Here is a 16,480-nt window from a genome sequence, read left to right as displayed (position 1 = left end):
TTTAGAGTCTCAGAAAAAATATAAATCTTGTTTTTAATTGCAGAAATGCATGCATGTATATTGTACAGTTTTAAATTACCAAGTATCTAGCCATTGACCAGCATGAAAGAACTTTCTAAAGGTAAAGGTAGTGAAAACAAACCTGGATATTTATTATTTCTAATTTCTGTGACAAAATGTTCTGTAGGAAGATGTAAATAGAATCATGTTTATTCCTATAATTCATTTCAGAGTTGATTATCCACCACCGTGTATAATACAGAAATAATATTTTTAAAACTTGAGGCTGAAACAAGACAATTGTTTCTTCCCCCTTGTAGCAGAAAATGATGGAAGGTGATCAAATACGGGATACTGAAACCTTTCTTAACAGCAGTTGCCTGTGCTGTATGTGGTCACGTTCCTGCTGTTTAAGGATGGTGATGCTCTCTCATTCATTCCTGTACCATATTCAAAGATGTTGACTGCCACCAATATAGCATTTGACCATACGTAGAGCCAGAAGACGAGAGATGTTGCTTATACTCAGAATTGCAGCAAACTTATTTTCCTACCAAAATGTGAAATTGATTGAAGTTCAATTTTTTTTTGTTACAGTGCAATTTATTTTCTCCACCATATTTTATGATGTAGACTCCAATTAAGTTAATATCAGATTAGACACCATTTACCCATTTCCAGGTTAATATACAGGGTCAAATTTTAGGTCGTAGACTTTTTTTTATAAACAATACTTTTTGTTTTTATTAATTCTTTTTTTTTAATTGCACTTTATTTAGTTTGTATTCCTCCTCCAGTTCCTTCCCTTTTCCCCTCCCAATCCCTCCCTTCTTCTCCTTTCTCCACGAATGCTCCTCCGTAAGTCCACTGGTAGGGGAAGGTTTCTTTTTCTTCCTTCTGATCCTAGTCTGTTAGGTCTCATCAGGAGTGGCTACAGAGAGGAAGCTCTGTGGCCTGGTAAGGCTGCTCCCCCCTCAGGGGGAGGTGTTCAAAGAGCAGGCCAATCAGTTCATGTCAGAAGCAGTCCCTGTTCCCATTACTATGGAACCCACTTGGACACTGAACTGCCACGGGCTACATCTGTGCAGGGGTTCTAGGTTATCTCCATGCATGATACTTGGTTGGAGTATGTGTCTCAGGAAAGACTCCTGTGTTCAAATTTTTTAGTTCTGTTGCTCTCCTAGTGGTGTTCCTGTCCTCTCCAGATGTTACTATTTCCCACTTCTTTCGTAAGATTCCCTGCATTCTGCCCAAAGTTTGGCCATAAGTCTCAGCATCTGCTTTGATAGTCTGCAGCACAGAGCCTTTCAGAGGCCCTCTGTGGGAGGCGCCTAACTTGTTTCCTGTTTTCTTCTTCTGATGTCCATCCTCCTTGCCTTTCGAGGTTGGAGGAAAATGTTTCTCTGAAGAGCCATGAGTTTGTTTGTGTGGATTTGTACATCTACCTCATGTTACATCATTTTGCCATTGAATATTGTTCATGCTCACCATGTTTTCTTTATACACTGCTTACAGGATCAACTAAGAATATTGCTTCTGCCAGAAGTCTCATTATTTCACTGTTCAGAATAATTATATAAAAACAGATTTTTTTCCCCTTGGCATTTTAGATTTGTTAATAACCAGCTTATACAGCTAACTGGAAGAATGAATGCTTTTAGCATTTAGAACACAAGTACAGTTCTTTTAGTGTTTTTAAAATATTAATGAAGACAAATATAATTTTTTTTCCTTCGGTTTTCAGCTGCACAAGTGTAGCAAATAGAGAGAGAAAAAAAAACTGCTTGGGCAAAGAAAAGACTGACCTGTGCCTGGAATCCCTAATCCTTTGAGATTCAGATACAAAAGAAAGTAAACATCATTAAGATTGAAAAAGTAGATGCATTAAACATTGCTTACTCATTTTATTATTTTAGAAAGGTATTTTTTATTCTAGAGAATTAGTGGATATAAACAAAACTAGGCAAAATAATGAAAATCTTTCTCTCTTTGTGTGTGTATGTGTGTGAATGCGTACATACAACAATTAGTTGAAATCATTCATACACTATACAGTATTTTACTTTTTAAATTTGGGCTAAGTGTTAAGTAATGTTTTGAATACAGAAAATGAAAAATAAGAAAAATTTGATGCTAAACTACCCAGATGTAATGGTTCAACTGTTCAGTGTACATTATCTCACTAATTATATGCAAATATTTACCCTAGAAATTAAGATTATGACAACATTTTGATTGTATGTAATTTCAGGTACCATATTTGAAAAAAATACACATTTTAAATCTTAAAGCGTTCTCTGAAAGTCATGTAAGTGAAATTTCAAAGCTAGCTAAAAACCAACTAGTGGCAGTCAGGCTGAGTTTAACCAGGTAATAATAGTGTTTGTGGCTGTGAAAACCATGTCACAAATTCCCCGGTGACTGATGTGCCTCTTTTCATTCCCCACTCCTATGACAAACAGTGTCTCGTGGCGGAATGGCTGTTGGATATGAATTCTCTCTGTGTGTGAGTGTGCAGGCTGGGAGACAATCCGCGATGTCAGTCCTTATCACTGTCTATCTTATTTTCGAGACAGTGGTTTTTACTTGGAGCTCACCAAGCAGGAAGGTTTGCTCCAGTGTGTACAGAGCTCCACCTGTTTTCACTCTCAGCATTGCGATGCCAAGCTTACACCAATGTGCCACGTTTTGTGTTGGCTTTGGAGGACCAACTTAAAGTCGTCATGTTTTTATGGACTAAATATCTCCTCTGCCCTAGGAAAATATTTGCGTACATAGAATACATCATTTATCTCTTTGTGGTATACAAGTGCATTATTTATTAACAAGAACACATTATTTATTATAAATATCTTTTCTTTAACAAAAACTTATTTAAAAATGTGATATCAAACTTTCTATTTTATTTTATTTTATTTTTCTTTTTAGTTACATTTTGTTAACTCTGTGTCCCAGCTGTATCCCGCTTCCTCATTCCCTCCCCCACCCCACACTCCCTCCCTGGTCTCCTCCCTGCCCCTTTCCAAGTCCCCTGATAGGGGAGGACCTCCTCCCCTTTCATCTGACCCTGTTTTATCAGGTATCTTCAGGGCTGGCTGCAAAGTCCTCCTCTGTGGCCTAACAGACTGCTCCTCCCCTGGGGGGGGGGGGTGTCAAACAGCCTGCCCTTGAGATCCTGTTAGAAATAGTCCGTGTTCCCCTTACTTTGGAAAACTACTGATATCAAACTTTCTTTAAAGAGGAGTTAGAAAAACAAAAGAGCATCATCCTTAGGCTCTTTAATGTTTTGCTATTTCAATAGGTGTGCTTAGGACAAGTATACAGATTGTGTTCTGTATAAATATTTGTATTTGTGAAATCTCAGTATTAAACATCTTTATCAAGGTAGGCACCTAAAGCCTTGAGTAAAAATTAGTAAATTCCTTCCATTCTTCTTCTTAGTAGGTTTGAAATTTCAGTTTATGCAAATGAAATGAGATCATAATATGTAAATTAAGTTTTAGTATTTGAATTACATATGTATAAATTTATTAATTTTTTAAATTTAAATTTCCATGTGGTCATTTGTTGCTCTATTACAATTACTAATACTGATAATCTACATGGTGGTTCCTAGCATGACATTTCATATGTAGCAGTATACTATGAAACTACATTATACCATTTGTATGTTTTATTTTAGTACTCTTTAGGCAAATGTTGCATTTTTCTTCAATATCTTAGACATAAGTATTTTATATATGAAATGCTAGCCTCGTATTCTTTTCTAAACAATCTAGATTAACTTTTTTAAAAATTTACTCTCATTTAAAAATGTATCCTCGTTGGAAAATGTGTGTTGAAATGGCGATAATTAGTAGTATGATATGGTATTTCTTACATACGTAGAATACTAAAACATTGCATTTTTTATATATGTAGTCTGGTTGAGACCTTTTATATTAATTCCTAAGGTGTTTCTAGTTTGCTGCATGTGGACAGCATGGTCAGCGTGAGGCTTGGTCAAAGTTCTTGTTTCAAGTGAAGTCTGTGTCATTTTGAGGACCCTGTGTTCTAGTGTGATGTGATTTGCTTCTTGGTCACTGACTTTGTTTATTCCCTGTAACCTCTAAGGAAGTCGCCTTCACAGGCTTCAATCTTCTTTCTTACCAGAATATTTCTTTTTACCATAGCTGGAAGTGCTACTTTGTATTGAATTGATTTGAGGTTTTGTTGAGTAATATTTTATAATTAGTGATGATTTTTGGAAGAATTTTATTTGGTACAAATAGTGTGGAAACACTTTCCCTCGTATACAGCTGATCGTGGTGGCATAGATTCGAAATTTCCAAAATGAGGAGGCAGTGACACAATCGCTGGGGGCTGGGACTCTCTGTTTAACCTTGATGGCTTCCACACCAGTGAAAGTCTCAATGGAAAGATGGGAGGTGCCTGAAGAGTGACGCCCAGATTGTCGTCTGGCTTCTGTAAGTACACAAACGGACACACACAGATACACTCAGGAGCAGGGAGTGCCTTATAATTACAATGAAGCTCAGGTTCGCTTTGGAAAGGAGTATTTGTTGTGCTTGAGGTTTGCCTGTCTACCAATCCTGCACGTTGTTTTTAGTGTGCTCTGGCCCTTAAAATAATGCTAGGAGAAATGTGCTGCTCTGTGGAAGATCATGTGCAGAGAGCGAATGGTGGGCTTGTTTTATGCCTCCTCTGTACCTCACCAGTCAGATAAATTAATGAAGTGGTATCTCTCTTCATAGGTCACTTATCTCCACTTAATATCACATTTTTCTACTCTTTTTGAGATTATATTAATCACAGCATTTCTCCCTTCAAACATGTACACATATGCCTCCTTGCTCTCTGTCAAGCTCAAGACCTCTTGCTTCATTACCTGTTGTTACATGCGTATGCGTATGTGTATAAATCACTATAAGAATTACAGGGTAATTCTTCTTACTGAGATTTCTGTGTGTGTGCGGGGGGGGGGTGTGTTCACGTATATGTGTGTGCCTGTGTGTATGCATATGTGTATGTGTGCCTATGTAGGCCAGCAGACAAGCTTGAGTGAGTAACCTTCCTTAGGAGAAGACAGTCACCTTTACTTTGCTTTGTTTGTTTGTTTTTTGCATTTGGATAAGATCTCTTACTAGGTGAGAACTCACCAACTAAGGTAAGCCGAAAGGCCAGGAAGCCCAGGAGCTGTCTTCACCTGCCTTGCACTGATATTGAAGGGTACTATGCCACCATACTCAGCTCTTTAAACTATTTTCTAAGGACCAAACTCATGTTCTAATGACTGCAAGGCAGGTGTTACACTGACTGAGCAATGTGCTCATCGTTCAGTATGAGCCAAAAAAGAAAAGAAAAAAAAAATTATTTTACTTGACCTAGAAATTTAGAAAATATTTAAAAATTTGGATATACTCTGCAAATGCATGCATAAGCCATTTAAAAATCAAGTATCACATTAGAATCTTAGATATTGAATGTTGACTACAAACAAGATAGATGCATACATATTAGAGATACAAGAGTTCACATTCATACACATGTTCTTAAGTAGAAAACTAGCTAACAGTGAAGCTATAAGAACTAAAAAGGTACAGAGCTAATACGCAACAGCCAGTGACTAATGGCTTTCTTTGATGATAGGTAGTTTAGAAATTTGCTATAGCTTCGATGAGGACACACTGAACCGAAGAGGAATTTGACAAAGTTTCATGGTTCCAGATATATAACCTTCAAGAAGGTTTCTAATTGTGTGTCTTTTTGCTATTCGATTGTGGTCCCTTAAAGCCGCAATTACTTGTAACAGTTGTGGTGGTTAATGCTGAAAAAATTTTTACTTGACACGTTGAGCTAACTGATTCCAATGTAGGAAATGTTCCAAGATGTTAACCCCATTATAAAGGGTCACTTATCTTGACAGCCTTTCCTGTTCAGTATCTGCATGCACAAGTTAATTTCGTATGCCCATAGGTTTTTCTTAGCCTTTCTGCCTCTTGCTGTCACAAAGCGGTCTTGTGTTACACCGCAACAGTGACTCAATGGTGTTCATACATGGCAAATCACTGAGCCATCTGTCCTGATACATTTTGAAACTCTCTCTCCAGAGTAAAATGTCTGAGTCACGGTGCAGTTGAGGGTTTGTTTGCTTTTTCTGAGAGTGATTAATGGCAGGTGGCCTGCGTGTTCTTTTTGAAATTTTTTGTGGCATTTTTTTGTTCATTTTCCAACTGCACGATTGTGGGTTTTTATTTGCTAAATGTGTATATATTTATAGCATATAACACAATGATGTGAATATGGATATAATTTGGAATAAAAAACCATGGATAATTAAACTCTTATTACCTCATGTATCTATCTCCTATTTTATGCGTGTAGGTGTCTTGCTTACATTTATGTACATATACCATATGCATGCCTGGTGCCCTCAGAGGCCGGATGAGGGCATTAGATTCTCTGAAACTGGAGTTATAGATGTTTATGTGCTACTATGTAGGTGCTGGGAATTAAACGTAGGTCCTCCAGAAATGTAGCTAGTGCTCTTAGTCATCAAACCATCCATCCAGTTCCTCTTTTACTTCTTATAAAATGCATATCTCATCATGCACATATAGTGTTACTTTAATAATATAAAGTGCAAGTTCCGAGAAAAGAACCTAAGTTTTAGTTTATGAGTACATTTAAGACCATCATGCAATTTCAAAATGACAAGATTGATCTGTCATTATAGTCATTATAGACATTTGTTTTAAACTTCCTCCTATAAGGTTGGTCTTCCTGAATAGGAATCCCAGTCCTGGTCATCATCTTCACTACTAGAAAGAGTCTATGGGCTTTATTTAGGCTGTGCAGGGACCGGATAATCATTTCTCCTCAGCCATTCCAAGGCTTTGTGTGGAGTCTGTTTCCATGGCAGGACCCATGAAGAGACGATGATGCTGGGTGTAGAAGGCAGAGAGGGCTTTGTGGTGAAGGTCCGGGGCTTGCCCGGGTCCTGCTCCTCGGATGAAGTGCAGCGTTTTTTTGTTTGTTTGTTTGTTTGCTTGTTTTTGTTTTTTTCTGACTATGAAATTCAAAACGGGGCTCACGATACTCGTTTCATCTACAAAAGAGAAGACAAACTGAGTGGCAAGGCTTTTGTTGAACTTGAATCAGAAGATGGAGTCAAATTGAAAAAAGACAGAGAAACTATGGGACACGGATATGTTGAAGTATTCAAGTCAAACAACATTGAAAAGGATTGGGTGTTGAAGCATACTGGTCCAAATAGTCCTGACACGGCCAATGATGGCTTTGTATGGCTTAGAGGACTCCCTTTTGGATGTAGCAAGAAAGAAACTGTTCAGTTCTTCTCAGGGTTGGAAATTGTGCCAAATGGGATAACATTGCTGGTGGACTTCCAGGGGAGGAGTATGGGGTAGGCCTTTGTGCAGTTTGCTTCACAGGAAATAGCTGAAAAGGCTCTAAAGAAACACAAGGAAAGAATAGGGCACAGGTATATTGAAATTTTTAAGAGCAGTCCAGCGGAAGTTAGAACTCATTCTGATCCACTGCGAAAACTTATGGCCATGCAGGGACCAGGTCCCTATGTTAGACCTGGGCTGGCAGAGGGTATAAGAGCATTGGCAGAGGAGCTGGCTTTGAGAGAATGAGGCATGGTGCTTATGGTGGAGGTTATGGAAGCTATGATGATTATAATGGCTATAACGATGGCTATGGATTTGGTTCAGATAGATTTGGAAGAGACCTCCCTTATTGTTTTTCAGGAATGTCTGACAACAGATATGGGGATGGTGGATTTACTTTCCAGAGTACAACAGGACACTGTGTACACATGCGGGGATTACCATACAGAGCTACTGAGAATGACATTTATAATTTTTTTTCACCACTCAACCCTGTGAGAGTACATATTGAGATTGGACCTGATGACCGAGTGAAACAGATGTTGAGTTTGCAACCCATGAAGATGCTGTTGCAGCTATGTCAAAAGACAAAGCAAATATGCAACACAGATAAGTAGAACTCTTCTTGAATTCTACAGCAGGAGCAAGCGGTGGTGCTTATGGTAGCCAAATGATGGGAGGCATGTGCTTGTCAAACCAGTCCAGTTATGGTGGCCCAGCCAGCCAGCAGCTGAGTGGTGGTTATGGAGGTGGCTACAGTGGCCAGAGCATCATGAACGGATATGACCAAGCCTTACAGGAAAACTCCAGTGATTTTCAGTCCAACATTGCGTAGGTAGCCAAGGAGCAGTGAACAGCAACTACTACAGTAGCGGAAGTCGTGCATCTTTGGGCGTGAATGGAATGGGAGAGATATCTAGCATGTCCAGTATGAGTGGTGGATGGGGAATGGAATTGATTTTAATCACTGACTCTTGGCCAATTTTTTTTAAGGAAAAAAAAAGACTTCAGTTTTAACAGTTTTTGCAGTTTAGCCTTGTCATTTATCCTACTCTTGAGTGAATACTGGCATCGCTCAAAGAACTGAGGTTCAGAGTTGAACGTAGCAGTCACCTAGGATGATAGGGCAAAGATGAGCTAGCTGTAATTGTTAGACAATACCCAGCTTTTCTCTAGTTACTGTAGGATGTATATAAGCAGCACGTGTGTTTAGGTTAAAACAGTTGAATTATGTTAAATGTTGCTCTTATACATACATTACATTGAACACTGTTGATGCAGATTGAAAAGATATGCTTTTTTTGTAAAATTCAATATAGGAGCGATGTCTACAATTAAAAGTAAAACATCTGGCATATTTGTTAATTCTAATTTCATTTGGCAACCTGTAAGGCACATGAGTTTAAAGCTTTTTTTTAAGTTAATGGAGAAATGTTGAGACACAGTACCATTACATTAGGATTTTTGGTCTATGAAATTCCAAGGCCTTGATTTAAGTCTTTCATTGTATTATGATTTTCTTTTAGGTGTATTGCACTAAGTGAACCTTGTCAAATAATCCTTCCTTTTAAAAGCTGGAAAAAAAAAAGAAAGAAAGAGTCTATGGCAGTTAATTCATGAACATAGTTTCCATGACCCATGAAAGTGAATTTTTAGCATTAGGAGATTATGCATGCTATGACTTACTAGTATTACATTTAAATACACTTCTCCCTCCCAAAATAAAATATCTTATTATAGAGTACAAAAAAGAATCATATTTTTATGGCAAACTGGATAGAAGTGGTAGAAGAGAAGGAACAGGACGGGAGCCTATCACAGAGGTCCTCTGAAAGGCTCCACCCAACTGGGGATCAAAGCAAACACTGAGACTCACAGCCAACTTTAGGCAGAGTGCAGGGAGTTTTATGGAAGAAAGTGGGGGGCTGTTGAAGGACCCTGAGCAGACAGGATCTCCACAAGAACAACAAAGCCAAAAAAAAAAATCTGAACTCGGCGGGGGGCGGTTTTCTGCAGAGACTGATGCAGTAACCAAAGACCATGCATGGAGAGTATCTAGACCCCCTGCTTAGATGTAGCCCAAGCTCAGTCTCCATGTGGGTTCCCAAGTAAGGGAAGCAGGGGCAGTGATTGCCTATTCTTTGATAACTTGCCCCTGGTGATGCAGCCTTGCCAGACCACAGAAGAGGATCCAGGCAGTCCTGATGAGACTTGATAAGGTAAGATCAGATGGCAGGGGAGGAGCATTCCCACTTTCAGTGGACTAGGGGAAGGGGATAGGTGGGGAAAGAGAGGGAGGGCAGGGCCAGAAGGAGGGGGAGGGTATACAATTGGAATACAAAGTGACTAAATTGTAAAAAATAAAAATTAAAAGCATAAAATACTAAAGCATAAAAGACCTCCCCTATCATTGGACTGAGGAGGAGCATAGGGGAAGAAAAGAGAGGGAGGATGGGATTGGGAGGAGAAAGGAGAGGGAGCTACAGCTAGGATACAAAGTGAATAAACTGTAATTAATTTAAAAAAAGTAAAGAAAAAGAATTTTGGGTAGGAAATTTAAAAAAATCCAATTATTATAAAAATAAGTAAGTTATGCCACTGTATGAAAATTTCAAATACAGATAACTGCATTCGTAGATTAAAAAATGTGTGAGCTAGCTCCTACTCTAGGGAAGCAGAGATAGGTGGATCTCTGTGAGCTTGAGATGAGCTTGGTCTACACAGTCAGTTCTAGGCTATCTAGGTCAACTTAGTGAGGCCTGTCTGGTAGGGATGAGAAGGGTAAGAGGAGAGAAGGAGGAAGAGGTGGGGGGAAAAAGACTACAGTGATGATGTGTGAAAAGGGTTTCATTTGTTAAATTTTTCTCCTGTTGTTCTATAGCTGACTATTTCACTAAAAACCCCTTGATTTTCGTTAGTAAGTTTCATTTTTTATGAAACTAGAAAATATTATATATACTTTCTAGTGTTAAGTTATAAATTTACAAGGTATAGCCATATCAAAACATAACAGATCTAAACTCTGTTACCATGAATTTACTAAGCGTAGATCATTTGAACAAGTACTTTTTTCCCCTGCTATCTAAGTCCCCTGTAAATAACACAAAGTTTTCAATCTGCAGACAAAAGTTGCTAGTCTAGAAGAGAAAGTCAGATGAGGGACATATTAAAAAATGTAGAACAGAAGACTTAGAAAAGCTTGAATGGTATTAGAATGATGATAAAAAAAAAACAGCTTTAAAATCCATCTTTTATACCTCAGAGCTCTGGAGGATTTTAGAAATTTGAATCATAAGTTGTCTTTCAAAGCTCAGTTGCAAAATAAAACCAAGGAAGTAAAGATTAGTTGAGAATGTTCAAAGTAAGTTGTGTTCTCAGGCACTTCACTGGGCTCAACCCTGAACTGAACCCAAGGCCCAAGGGCCTTTGGGCCTGGAGATAGGGCATCAGGGCAAGTGATTCATCCTTCTAAAAGAAGAAACTCAGCATTAAATGTCTGTGTAGCAAAGCAGATGCTGAGGCTCATAGCCAAACTTTGGGCAGAGTACAGGGAATCTTATAAAAGAAGGGGGAGATAGAAAGACCTGGAGGGGACAGGAGCTCCACAAGGAAAGCAACAGAACCCAAAAATCTGGGCACAGGGGTCTTTTCTGAGACTGATACTCCAACCAAGGACCATGCATGGATATATCTGGAACTCTTGCACAGATGAAACCCATAGCAGCTCAGTAACCAAGAGGGTACACTAGTGAGGTGAACAGGGACTGTCTCTGACCTGAACTCAGTGGCTGGCTCATTGACCCCCCCACCCGCCAGGGAGGAACATCCTTACCAGGCCACAGAGGAAGACAATTCAGACATTCCTGATGAGACATAATAGTCTAGGGTCAGATGGAAGGGAAGACCTCCCTTATCAGTGTACTTGGAGAGGGAGATGGGAGGGGTTTAGGGAAGAAGGGTGGGATTGGGAGGGAATGAGGGAGGGGGCTACAGCTGGGATACAAAGTGAATAAACCAAAATTAATATAACAATAAAAATAAAGAAAAGCCTGTGCTTTGAGCTAGGAAATTTCAGCTTCTTTCTCTCTTCATCCCCAGAACAGAGAGATGTTGGGAGATATAATTTCTGGAGCAGTTAGCTCAGAGCCTGACATTCTGGAATTATACATTAGTACAGCCAGATACTGTCTGCTGCTCACTCTGTCTGGAAGCTCACATATAAGCTGACCTCCTTGCGCTCCAAGTGTCTTGTTCAGATTGTGTTTTATTCTTAAGTGTGAAGAGGCTGAGATCAAACTGATTTCATATATTTCAGGTTTCAAGATAATTCTTGAAGTTCATGCTGACAAATGGCTAAATCCAAGCCAGAGTCAATCAGAACAATGGTCTTAAACAAACAAACAAATAAACAAAAGAATGTATACTTACAAAACAAACCAACCAAAAGAACTGAAAAAAGAAAGAAGGTTGGTTTTGTGGCAATGTCTTGTCAAACCTGCTACAGAAAGGTTGAGAAAGGAAGATTACAAGCTGTAAGCCCCAGAATAGGCCACATAGTGAGTTCAAATCCAAGCTCGTCAATTAAGCAAGCCAATGTCTCAGAACAGTAAAAATAAATTAAGTAAATCAGGCGCTTAAGAGTTGGGTTTGTAGTTAAGAACTCTGGCTGCTCCTGCAAAAGACCCTGGTTCAATTTCCAGCACCCACACGGCAGCTAACAACTGCCTGTAATTTCAGTCCCACGGGATCTGACACCCTTCTCTGGAATTTTTGGCTATTACTCACACATATGGAGGACAGATTTACTTTCAGGAAAATATCTCTATGAAAGTTAAAAAATGTTTTACAACAAGTAAATTAAAGCAAAAATAAGGGTCACAGCTCAGTGATAGAGTACTTGCCTCGTATGTAGTGTGTTCACGACGGGAAGTATGGCTACAAGAGGAGAGCGAAGCAGTTATGTTAGCAGAGAACCAGGCCAGCGGTTTCATCACTCTGAATAGGTACAAGCTGACTGAGACATCCAGAAGTGATGCCTCCAATGAAAACAAGAAGCAGGTGGGTTTCCCAATGTGTTAGATCCAAGTGAAGCGACTGACTTCTCCTTTAGCGGGCCTGAGACTGTTACCTCCCGGGAAATCAGAAGTTACAAAGGATAAGAAATGTGACCACAGATCATAGTGCTGTTTAGCTATGGATAATATGCACATTATCATAATTTTCTCAACACTGAATAGCGAAATCCCTAAAAAATGGTGATTAGTTATGCTGGTGGAAAAGCTATGGCAGAAAAAAGTCCAAATGTGTGTGAGTGGACACATGAGTGTTTGTGTGTGCAGCCACGAAAAGGAGGTGAGTCAAGAAAGTTAAATCTCCTTCAAGGAACAATTTTTATTGCTCTTTGTGTCCATTTTTAAAATAACTTAGATTTTTGCCTTCAGTTTTTTTTTAATTGAAGTATTTAATAAAAGAAAGCTAATGCTATTGAAGAGGTTTCTTTGGCGGTAAGGTGGTAGCAGGGCAGCTGTTGTGGCTGAGCTTTCAGCAGTGACTATTCTTTTTCCCAAGTACCTGGATGACCTGAAACTCACAAAGATTGGTCTGTCTCTGCCTCCATGGTGTGGGCTGACTTTCTGAAAACATCTATATTATATGAGAAAAAAATTAACTGAAATTCAGACAAACCTATTGTATACAGTTAGTCACTGGGAATGCATATATTATATTTGTATTGCTTTCAGAAAATGATTAACTATTTCCCCTCAACTTTAGGTTAAATTCTCTAGGTTTATGTTGATTTGAACCTAGGGTGATACTGCTGGAAGTGGTATCTGTTTTCTACTCAGGTTTTCTATTTTTTTCAGCTCCCAAAATATGAAATAGCAGCAATGACCACTCCCCTTCCCGTTTTGCCCTGTGACGCCGTGAGCCTCATTTTCATATTTACGATGTGAAGCTTGCTCTGTGCCTCCCTCCAGCTCTAAAGGGAGATGTGGCCATTGCTTCTGAAATGGTAGTCCAACCTCTTTCTCTGTTTTAACATTTTTTTTCCAGCTAAAATGTTAGAAATCGCAGTAATGATGTAAGTTCTACCATAGGTAAGCAACACTGAGTTAAAGGCAGGGCAAAGCATGCTCTTTTCAGTAGGGGATAGTGGCCTTGCTACAGTGTGCCCTCAGACGCAATGCCTTCAGTAAGGTTAGTCACTCAGCAGTATTTACTAATCTCTCATCTACACCAAGCTCTCTGCTACCATGTCCTGATACAAACATCCAAAACCAATATTCTTTTTCCTTTTTTTTTAAATTTTTTCTTAATTACACTTCATTCATTTTGTATCCCCCCATAAGCCCCTCCTTCCTCCCCTCCCAATCCCACCCTCCCTCCCCTTTCTGCATGCATGCCACTCCCCAAGTCCACTGATAGGGGAGGTTCTCCTCTCCTTTCTGATCTTAGTCTATCAGTTCTCATTAAAAGTGGCTGCATTGTCCTCTACTGTTAGGACACATTAGCTAACAGTCTGTATATTTTAGGGTATTTCCAAATATGGCTCCTTAGATTCAATTGGCAATGTGTTTGTTGTTGGAAAGTCAGAATAATTGAATTGTAGATAAGCTGTATATGACTAAATGTTTTTTTTTCTTTTTGCATTGGCTCAGGGAGACTAATTTTACACAGAGACGTATTTCATAAAAGTTAGAAATTGTTATTACAAGTCCTTTTGTTCCTGTGTCCATTTCTAGTTTTATTTTACCTCGCTTTTTATTCTGAGCCTTTGTAAACTTCTATCAGCAAACAAAAGCAGCTTCAAAATGAATAATTCATCTAGTTTATTGTATCCTGAATTGGCATATCTGAGAGCAAATAGAAACCCTATGTGTTCTTGCAGGAAGCCTTTGTTCTCTTGAAGAAAAAAAAAGAAAAGAAAAAAATTATGTGAGATGTGAAAGATGTTTGCACTAAATTATGTATATGTTAGCCCTTGATTCCTAGTCATAGTCAGGGATATATTTAGATGTGGGTTTTAACTAGATTTCAGTGTACGCTTTTTGCATGCGATCCATTCAAGTAATACTACTTTGACTTTCAAGTCATCATAAACAAACAGCATTCATCCTCAGTTAGAAAAGATGAATAGCTAACTACTTCAGTTGGCTCCCATGGAGACATACAACTGTGTGGAACTCAATATTTGCACTGTGTGGGCATGGTGACTTTTTGTAGGTAGTGGCTGTTTCAGGCTGGCTACATGACTGTGATTTATTATTTAACTACGGGCTGTGTTCATTACCGCAGGGAGCCCGTCTTCCCGCAGCTCCTTTGAGATCTACAACTGTCATAATACTTTGCACAGTGGCTTGGACATCATTCTCGGTTGCAAGTTCGCTCTGAACTCCTCCAAAAGGGTTCATTTTCATAACCTCTGTGGAACACACAGAGAATCCGTGCCTGTGCTTATTGACTCTGTGATACCTAGTGTGTTCATAAGAGCACAAAACCGCAGGCAGCTGTTCTTTTGGGCCTCGGTTGTCAGATGGGAAATTACAGCGAGCTTCCTGAAGCTCTAAATAATTAAAATTAATACTGGAAGAAAATTTGCACAATTAGCATCATATTCCTTGCAGATGTGGAATATTAAACTGGTATCTTTGAAAGACAAGTGTGTATTTGTGAGACACAAATATTTAAGTAGGAATAATGTTTAATCTGCTTAGACTACTCAATAAAATATATCAATTCAATAACTTAATAAAGAAGCTAAACGTTTACTGTTTTGTGTGTGTGTGTATGTGTGTGCCTTAGTGGTTATTTGTATGAATTTATGTGTGTTGGTGCCTGTATATATTTATGACTTATAGAAGCCGCTTGTAGTGTACATGCTATTTCTGTCTTACTATTTCTATCTTACCCTCAGGCCCCTTAACTTCTCACATAGCACCCCCTTCTTTAAATATTTTAAGATAATAACTTTTGGAGGATGAGGGAAGAATGCTACAGACATAGCTTTTTAATAAAGATGGGATACTCTAAACAAGATTTAATGCAGAAAAGAAAAGAAAAGAAAAGAAAAGAAAAGAAAAAAAAAACCGTGGAAGTGTTTACTGCCCCACTTGAAGAGCTAATATAAAATATCTGGCAAAATAGAACACAGACATTCTTGGTCCCTTACAACGAGCCAGGTGAGCATGTGGTACCCACTGTTGCTCCTATCTCTCAGGATGCTGAGGAAGTCTGTCACTGAGGTAAAAGCAAGAATGTAACAGCTGTTGTTAGGCTTTTAACTCTCCAACCTTTCCCCTTCTAGATTTGTCATTAGCCATCCAGGAGTTTGCTTTTCACATTATTTTAATCATGTGTATCATTTTTAAAAGGCCTGTCAAAGATGTCTGGCCAATATTTATGACAGTTGAGTCATTAAGAGTCACGTGGTGATCTCATAGCTCTGAAAGCCGAATGCATTTTAATACTATCATTGGAGAATTTGGGTCAGGTCTCCTGGGAGCTTGGAATTTGATATTCATTTTCTTTCTCCGCTGCATTTTCCTTACTGAAAAGACAGTGCAGTGAGGCATATAGGACAGATGTTGTGTCGGAGAAAGAAAACAAAACAAAACAAACACGGTATGCAGTGGGGTGATTAGGAGAAAACATGATGGAATTGAAAATCATTATTTATTTTTCAGAATGCACTGGCCAAGGAGCATGTCTTCCTGAGACCAGTGAGTGACCTTGCTGCAACACTTACCCAGCAGAGTAGAAAGGAAGATGGAACAGAATCAGATCTTAGAAATGAACAAGGGGATTTCTAGCGTACAACTAGAGGAGTACAAAGCCCAGGCAAGATTTACTGCCTACAGATTGATTTGTATGTCAGGGGCAAGGCCATCGATCTTGAAGCCATTTTCTAGAAAACTATTAAAAGGAAAAATAAACTACATTGCTGCTAATTGTCCCCACCCAGATTGGAGACAAATGTTATTATAACATGTGTTCAGAAGAGAGTAATAATAAATAGTAAATGAACTGTAAATTAGATCAGTAGATAATTAAGAAGTTAGAGATTCATC

At 38.8% G+C, this 16,480-nt stretch overlaps 1 protein-coding gene and 1 pseudogene across 6 annotated transcripts in view; both read left to right on the top strand.

Annotated features, from left to right (window-relative positions):
* Positions 1 to 16,480, top strand: part of Cacna2d1 (calcium voltage-gated channel auxiliary subunit alpha2delta 1) — a 467,228-nt gene that overhangs the window by 114,474 nt on the left and 336,274 nt on the right. The window lies entirely within an intron of this gene.
* LOC129680847 (heterogeneous nuclear ribonucleoprotein H-like) lies at positions 6,939 to 8,354 on the top strand (annotated as a pseudogene).

Source organism: Psammomys obesus, unplaced genomic scaffold, assembly GCF_907164565.1.
Source record: "Psammomys obesus unplaced genomic scaffold, mPsaObe1.curated_primary_1811, whole genome shotgun sequence".
Classification (NCBI taxonomy): Eukaryota; Metazoa; Chordata; class Mammalia; order Rodentia; family Muridae; genus Psammomys; species Psammomys obesus.
This window is presented reverse-complemented; position numbering and strand designations above follow the sequence as displayed.